This window comes from Cetorhinus maximus, chromosome 21, assembly GCF_964194155.1.
Source record: "Cetorhinus maximus chromosome 21, sCetMax3.hap1.1, whole genome shotgun sequence".
Classification (NCBI taxonomy): Eukaryota; Metazoa; Chordata; class Chondrichthyes; order Lamniformes; family Cetorhinidae; genus Cetorhinus; species Cetorhinus maximus.
The window spans coordinates 41,264,515-41,272,784 of record NC_135899.1 but is presented as its reverse complement, the minus strand read 5'-3'; the positions used below and the strand labels follow the sequence as shown (position 1 = coordinate 41,272,784).

The 8,270-nt window shown below is 44.6% G+C and overlaps 1 protein-coding gene across 2 annotated transcripts in view; it reads left to right on the top strand.

Moving 5' to 3' along the window:
- The first annotated feature begins 1,294 nt into the window (after positions 1-1,294).
- LOC144695847 (nuclear GTPase SLIP-GC-like) overlaps positions 1,295-8,270 on the top strand; it is a 222,811-nt gene continuing 215,835 nt past the window's right edge. For both annotated transcript variants that reach the window (XM_078566877.1, XM_078566876.1), the window contains exon 1: positions 1,295-1,494. The gene's annotated coding sequence lies outside the window, so the exon portion shown is untranslated. The remainder of the gene's footprint in view (positions 1,495-8,270) is intronic.

The window sequence follows — 8,270 nt, the reverse complement described above, 5'->3', positions numbered from 1 at the left end:
CCAGGGAATCTACCATTTTACCACCTAACAGATACTAGCAGAAAGAGCTTTGTCCAGGTACATTGCCTGACCCTCACCTACACTGTACTATTGGAACATCAGAACTCCTGTATCTGTGCTTGTAAGACTCATTCATCTCTACGTGCCTTCTTCCATCGTGGAAGTCCTCACTTCTGGAAAGTCAGGTCACCCTGCAACCATTTCAGCCCACTAACCTCTGAAGGAATACCCCACTGGACTTTTGATTCTGGCCTCACGTGAAACCATAACTCTTATTTTTATTGTGGTCTTGCCTTGTACTCTTATTTTCCCTTATTGTATGAATGCAAAAAGGGGCAGATGTTGTAAAACCCCTTTCCCACATTTTGTGTGTGTGTGTAAAATAAACCAACCTTTTTATTTTACCTTATCTCAAGTTTGTAGTGGGGTTATTAAAAGAGGGTTGGATCACTCCAAACTGAAGAGTTCCCCTCCCCCTCCCCAACTTATAAACGGGGAAAATCAGGAATCAAAAGCACCTTTCTGTTTACTGATGCATAGTGAGTAGAGAAATCAGGGCTGTTTAAATTAATCCCCCTCCTGCCCGTAACATACAGAATGCTTAAATTCCATTTGGTTAAACCCTTCTTCCATTTATCAGTGACTACAGCTTCTGAGACAGAAATGGCAGATGGAAAATTATCAAAGTATTTTGAGCAATTTTTGGAATTGGGTGACTAGATGTCCAATGAAAGTTAGGAGTATATACCGGGGAAGCCTATTCCAAAGATAAAAGCAAAATACTGCGGATGCTGGAAATCTAAGACAAAAACAGAAAATGCTGGAAAAACCCAGCAGGTCTGACAGCATCTGTGGAGAGCGAAAACAGAGTTAACTTTTCGAGCCTGTACGGATTTGAAATGTTAACTCTATATTTTCTCTCCACAGATGCTGTTAAGGCTATTCCAAACGTGGACAAAGTTCACCCAAAAATGTGTCAAAACCTAACAGGAGGAAAAGGTATGTGGAGAGGAAATGCAGGGTCGGAGTTTTTAACAAGTTGAGTGTCATTCCAAATGATTTATTCAACTCCCATCAAACACCATTCATTTTTTATACACCCTTCTTCCAATTTCTCTCTCGATCACTCAAAGCCTCAATGAGTGATATTATTAAAAGTCTTCCCATCTTTTTCATTTCCTTTTCCTCCAAACCATCACACACTCGCATGCACTGGGAGCTCAGGGCTGAGTTAACCCGGGACTGGGAGTATATTGCCGGTGTAAAACAGCAGCAGCTTGCGGGGGCGAGTCTCACAGCCTGGATTCAAGCTGCTGAACTGGGCGCTCACGATGCACCTTCCCATTCACAGCCAGTGATTGGCCCAGGGTCTGGATTCACCACGTGGCACACGCTCATCTGGAAAGTGAAACTAGAACATCAGGAACATGAAACTAGAACATTAGTAGAAAGTGATTGGGAAGCCGATCAACAGATGCTCGTATCTCTAATCTGGTGAGTGTGGAAATTACTGTAATAGCAGTTGTGAGTGGAAGAATTAGTGTACTTATAGTTAGCAGTTAGTGAGAATTAGTGCAACTGCAGTCAGTGAATGAAGATTAGTGTGATTGTACAATAGTGAGATTGCACAGTTGCGAGTTGGAGGACACATGTGACTGCCCCAGGAGTAACCAGCATCTTTCACTCGGTGCCTATCCGTGAGGCTTTTCAATGTTGTTTAACATGGTTTCTAACTAAGATCGATATATTGGTCTGTGTTTGATTAACTCAAAATTGAAGGAGTGCCACTCCTTGTGGCACTGATTCATGCAGCCAGCAACAGGACTTGCCCGCGCAAGTTGCTGCGGATCGACTGCCATTTTATGCAGTAAAGTGCGGAAGAAGCTAACTTTTGGGTTTTTGGATGGATTCCTGTTGGAATCAACCCAATTCACCGGTAATTCATTTTAATTCTCGGGTTCAGAATGAAACTTTAAACCCACAATGTAAGGTGAGACTCTTCAGAAAGTGAATTCAGTGAAGTTTTATTTTAAAATATATAAATTAGTGCAGAGTTGTATTGTGGAATTATAATATAGGATTAGTTAAATCAAAATACATAAGAATCATGCATCCATACAGTTAAACCTTCTCATAAGTATCATTCTCTGAGATCCTTCAACACTGAACTAATTTCAAGTACATCATCCCACATGGCAGATTGGTCAGGAAAGTAAAAGCCCATGGGATTCAGGGTAATGTGGCAAACTGGATAAAAGGTTGGCTTTGTAACAGGAAACAAAGGATAATGGTCGATGGATGCCCTTGCGAATGGAAAGTTGTCTCAAGTGGTGTTCCACAGGGCTCGGTGTTGGGACCCTTGCTGTTTGTGTTATATATTAACGATTTGGACGTGAACGTGAGGGGCATGATTGGGAAATTTGCAGATGACACAAAGACTGGCCGAGTAGTGGATAGTGTAGAGGATAGCCATAATCTCCAAAACAATATAGATGGGTTGGTAGAGTGGGTGGTAAAGTGGCAGATGGATTTTAACATAGAGAAGTATGAGGTCATACATTTAGGGAGGTCAAACAGTTACAGGGATTACACAATAAATGGGAATATACTAAGAGGGGTAGATGAAGTGAGAGATCTGGGCGTACAAGTACACAGGTCCATGAAGACAGCAGTTCAAGTAGACAAGGTTGTAAAGAAGGCATATGGAATGCTCTCCTTCATTGGCAGAGGTATAGAATATAAAAGTAAGGATATAATGTTGGAATTGTATAAAACACTGGTGAGGCCACAACTGGAGTATTGTGTGCAGTTCTGGTCACCACATTACAGGAAGGACGTAATAGCTCTGGAGAGAATGCAGAGGAGGTTTACAAGAATGTTGCCAGGGTTAGAAAGGTGTAGCTACGAGGAGAGATTGGATATTTTGGGGTTATTTTCCTTAGAACAAAGAAGGCTGAGAGGTGACTTGATTGAGGTGTACAAAATTATGAGGGGAATAGATAGAGTGGACAGGATAAAATTGTTTCCCTTCGTGGAGAATTCTAGAACCAGTGGATGTAGATTCAAGATAAGTGGCAGAAGGTGTAGGGGGGACGTGAGGAAGAACTTTTTTACGCAGAGGGTAGTGGGTGTCTGGAATTCGTTGCCCAAGTTGGTGGTAGAGGCAGAAACTCTAAATTCTTTTTAAAAATACCTGGATCTGTACCTTAAGTGCTGTAAGCTGCAGGGCTATGGGCCGGGTGCAGAAAGGTGGGATTAGAAAGGGCACCTGGGTGTCCTCGGGCTGGCATGGACAAGATGGGCCGAATGGCCTCCTTCTGTGATGTAACTTTTCTATGGTTCTAAGAACTCATAAGCATACTCAACTAAAAGACTCCTCTGACTTTCGATGGGTGCTCAGTTCCATGAAAGTGGGCAACTTCTTCCTTTTGGATAAGTATCTTCTCTTCAGTCTAAATGCAGCTATCTAACAGTGTCTCTGGAGATGGGATTTTTAACCCTTAGAGAAGGTTCAAGACCCTCCCTCTCCACATATTAATGGAGTCTTGTCACCCATTGATTGGCTGACAGATTCTTTAATTTATTTTAATTGGTCTTGGCCTTTGTGCGCAATTAATCTTGATAAGAGGACAATGAACTTGTTCAACGTGTTCGTTCAATCTTATTTCAGACATGCAACTTTATATTTTGATTTCTAAGCTTTCTTTTATTTAAATAGATTCTTTTGTAGTCATTTTGTGCCTACATTTTAACTTAAGTTTTACGAGAAGACTTTATATCAAACATAAATTCTCTTTAGGAACATACCTATTATTAACCCGTGTAAGTGAAAAGCCCAATCTTATGATAAAATAATTAATTAATAGTTATTTAATCATAGCTGAGACTCAATCTTGTTATTTAATCAAAACTGAGACTCGGTCTTAGTTTGTGGGCTGGGATCCAACCATCCTTATGAGTTGGTCTCCTCCAGTGTTCCTTATCTGTTGTTAGCATAGCTACATACATTCTAATAATGCAGATTTGTTTTAAACTAAGAAAATAATTCTAGTGAGTCAATTTAAATGTAAAGACAAAAGTGACAGAACACAGCTAAGGCTACATACCTATAAAAGGCGAACTAATAATGTCAGTTCTCTTAATGATCCAGAGTTAAATCTTTGATTGTTATTAAAAGACAAACTGCTTACAATTTTGATATTACTGGCTCACGTTTCTATATGTTTTAATATATTGTATCACTGTAGAGTACAAAAGTTTTCAAAATTGCAATGTCATGTATTTTGTTAAAAGGCTTCTTTTAAGAGGTTCTTAATATAATGAAGCCTTTTAAAAATAACTATTGATTCTTTCTAATGTTCTTCAAAATTAAGGTTATCTTAAAATCGTCAGTTGCCGGCTTGTCTAATTTATTGTCAGCATAACAATATATAAAGTCAAGGAATCGCATGTTACTTCTAAGATGGCTTCCTTTGGCCCTGTTAGTTTATTCAGTGAGTTTAGTCTGAGAATGATTGAATTTTAATAAAAATTACAATCTAAGTTTACTTACATAACAGTCTGAGCAAGGGTCGAGAATGCCAGAAATCTGAAATTAAAACAAGACATGCAAGACAGGTCTACTCTACGTGGAAGGACCTTTGAGCCTTGGAACCCATGAGAAGTCCATTTGGCTGATCATATCGCTGCTGATCCTTTGCGAGAGCAATCCTAACCTAATCCTGGCTGCTGTTCAAGCAAGTCCTGTATCAATCACAAATGATTGCCAGTGCAGTGACCTAAAGTCCCAGTGTTATGGGGAAAGCCTGGAGAGAGTTGAGCTTTTCAGGCTGGAAAGGAGACATCTGAGAGGTGATCTTTGAGAGGGATCCAAGATTGATAGTGGGACAGGGAAACAGTTTATATGAGTAAAGTTCAAGACTGATATCAAGAAATTCTTCTTCAGACAATGATGAAACTTCAATTGGATTTTAGCTGATTAGAAACCCTTAAACAATGATTAGATGATGCAATGTTGGGGCAGTTGGATGTTTCTGGATAGGTGAATTAAGATGGTTCAAATGGCCTTACTCATTTGTAATATCTTGTGATGAGTTGTGCTCAACTGCAATGGAGCTTTGAGTGGACAAGCTCTGGATATCAATCTTTACATGCTGGTTTATTGCTGATTGTCTATTGACCCTCTTTGGTCCATCTTCCCTTTTTTAACAGCTTGAACATGAATGTAGGCTGAGGAATATTTTTCAGTCAATGATCTTGAAAATTTAAATATTCACATCTTAAAATCAATGAGAGCTACCAATGAATTGTATCAACAAAGAAAACCCAATGAGATTCTTGTGTTTAAATTGATTAGTTTGACAATTTAAAATCATAACCTCTGCTGACAGTTTTTGGACAGCAGCTGTTGATAATGATTCTGCTGTTGTCACTTAGAACCCCACTAGACCCATCTTTTATTTCTTTACTTATCCCACTACCATTTCCTTTTGCCGCGCACCATGTTCTCTTCTGTCATTTAATTTCTCCTGCCTTGCACCCAGACTTTTCCTTTTGTTCTTTCCTCCTGTCCCTGTTACAACCCCAGCTGAGGTTATCCTTGGCCAAACCTGATCCCAGGGTGGAACCCCGCTTGATAGATCCTAACTTTTATTTGTTTGTTTAGGTAGGTGGAGAGTAGCTACAGAACAGAGGTACAGGGGTCAGCTGATGAACTTTTAACAAAAGAATAAAACATTTATTTAACAAGAAACGATGAACTATGTTACAATACTCCTTCACCCACAACTATACCTTTACAGATGTATACAGATTCGTAAGGATAACACAAGTTACAAAAGCTATCTTATACTCCTAATATCCACAGTAAGTACACAGTCCATGTAAACCTATGGTATCCTGTGTTCAGACAGACCACACTCGCAAACCAAATGACAGATGCCACCCCAACCAGATGCTATGATCTCTCCTCAACTCCCCCCAGATGCTTGTCACACTGTGAGCCAACCAGTCTCACTCAATTCCGTCCTTCACACAAGGGTTTCCAATCTCCACTCTCCAAGACCATGCCTTGGAATCTTCACCCAAACTGAAGCTTTTTCTCAGACGCCTTTTGCAAAGGTTCACCTCGAAGGTTTCGAACTCTCCTTCCGATGTTCCTCTTCCCTGGGTTACCAGATGCATTCAAGCTGTCTTCCACACACGCTCTCTCACCAACTCAGGTGTCAACAATACACCACTGCTTCACATGCCCATAGCAAAGAGCTACAAACCTTCAGTTGCCTCTTTGGACCTTCTTGCCTCTTGCAAGCTGTTCTCACTTTAAATCTGCTTTCTGCAGTTTTTGTCTCTTTAAATCTGAAGCATGGAGCCTTTCTCTCTGCCCCTCACTCTTAACTTCACTTAACAGGACCTTTTCCCAGGTTCCTGTCCCTCCTGTGGCTAGAAAGTCATCTTTGGACTTTGCCCTCTTTCACTCCCCTGGATTTCAGGGCTTTTTCTTCAGCTTGGGATTGGCTATCTGTCCCCTTTGCTCCAGTCTCTCCTGGCAGCAACTTTCAGAACCAACTGCATTCAAACAGCTTCCAAAACACCGCTGTTTCTCTTGTGTGTGTGTATCTGCGGGAGGGAGCTGCCTCTCTGGCCCCCTGTTGCTAGCCAACATTCCAATCCTTCTACACTTGTATGTTTACCTTTCCTTTATAGGCATCGTAAAACTCCTCATTAGAAATGCCAAATGCCTTTTTAAAGTGAAACTAAAACTTCATTTGGCCTTTCTTAACTATAGATACAGAAATACAAATCAAACTTAAATTTTAAAGCTAAAACTCATTCCTAACACCCACAAATACCAATATAACATACTTAAACTATCTCTATTTTCTAACACTCCCTTTCCCTGCGTCTGTACAGTAAGCCCCCATTTAACATTTTAACATTGTTTTGCTTTAACGTTGGTAAGTTAATGTGGCCAGTAATCTTGTTTAGCATTGCAAGATTCATTTTAACATTGTTTTCTGCGTGACCTGATTGGCACCATTTTGGAGTCGTCTCATTCACTCACTCACTGATCCTCTGAAATGCGGTGTCTGTTGGTCCTTGACCCTCTCGCTGAACTTCCCATTCGAGATTCAGCAAGAGAGTGGTTCAGGGAGGGGGGAGGCTGCAGGTCGGAGAGTGAGGGAGGGGGGGAGGCTGCAGGTCGGAGAGTGAGGGAGGGGGGAGGCTGCAGGTCGGAGAGTGAGGGAGGGGGAGAGGCTGCAGGTCGGAGGGTGAGGGAGGGGGGGAGGCTGCAGGTCGGAGGGTGAGGGAGGGGGAGAGGCTGCAGGTTGGAGGTTTCAGGGAGGGGGGGAGGCTGCAGGTCGGAGGGTGAGGGAGGGGGGAGGCTGCAGGTCGGAGGGTGAGGGAGGGGGAGAGGCTGCAGGTCGGAGGGTGAGGGAGGGGGGGAGGCTGCAGGTCGGAGAGTGAGGGAGGGGGGAGGCTGCAGGTCGGAGGGTGAGGGAGGGGGGGAGGCTGCAGGTCGGAGAGTGAGGGAGGGGGAGGCTGCAGGTCGGAGGGTGAGGGAGGGGGAGAGGCTGCAGGTCGGAGGGTGAGGGAGGGTGGGAGGCTGCAGGTCGGAGGGTGAGGGAGGGGGGGAGGCTGCAGGTCGGAGGGTGAGGGAGGGGGGAGGCTGCAGGTCGGAGGGTGAGGGAGGGGGGGAGGCTGCAGGTCGGAGAGTGAGGGAGGGGGGAGGCTGCAGGTCGGAGGGTGAGGGAGGGGGGGAGGCTGCAGGTCGGAGAGTGAGGGAGGGGGAGGCTGCAGGTCGGAGGGTGAGGGAGGGGGGGAGGCTGCAGGTCGGAGGGTGAGGGAGGGGGAGGCTGCAGGTCGGAGGGTGAGGGAGGGGGAGAGGCTGCAGGTCGGAGGGTGAGGGAGGGGGGAGGCTGCAGGTCGGAGGGTGAGGGAGGGGGGGAGGCTGCAGGTCGGAGGGTGAGGGGGGGGGAGGCTGCAGGTCGGAGGGTGAGGGAGGGGGGGAGGCTGCAGGTCGGAGGGTGAGGGAGGGGGGGAGGCTGCAGGTCGGAGAGTGAGGGAGGGGGGGAGGCTGCAGGTCGGAGGGTGAGGGGGGGGGAGGCTGCAGGTCGGAGGGTGAGGGGGGGTGGAGGCTGCAGGTCGGAGGGTGAGGGAGGGGGGAGACTGCAGGTCGGAGGGTGAGGGAGGAGAAGGATCTGCATCAACCAATGGATCAGGGAGAGGGAGGATCAGGAAAGAGGATCAGTGGTGACCAGGAGGTACTG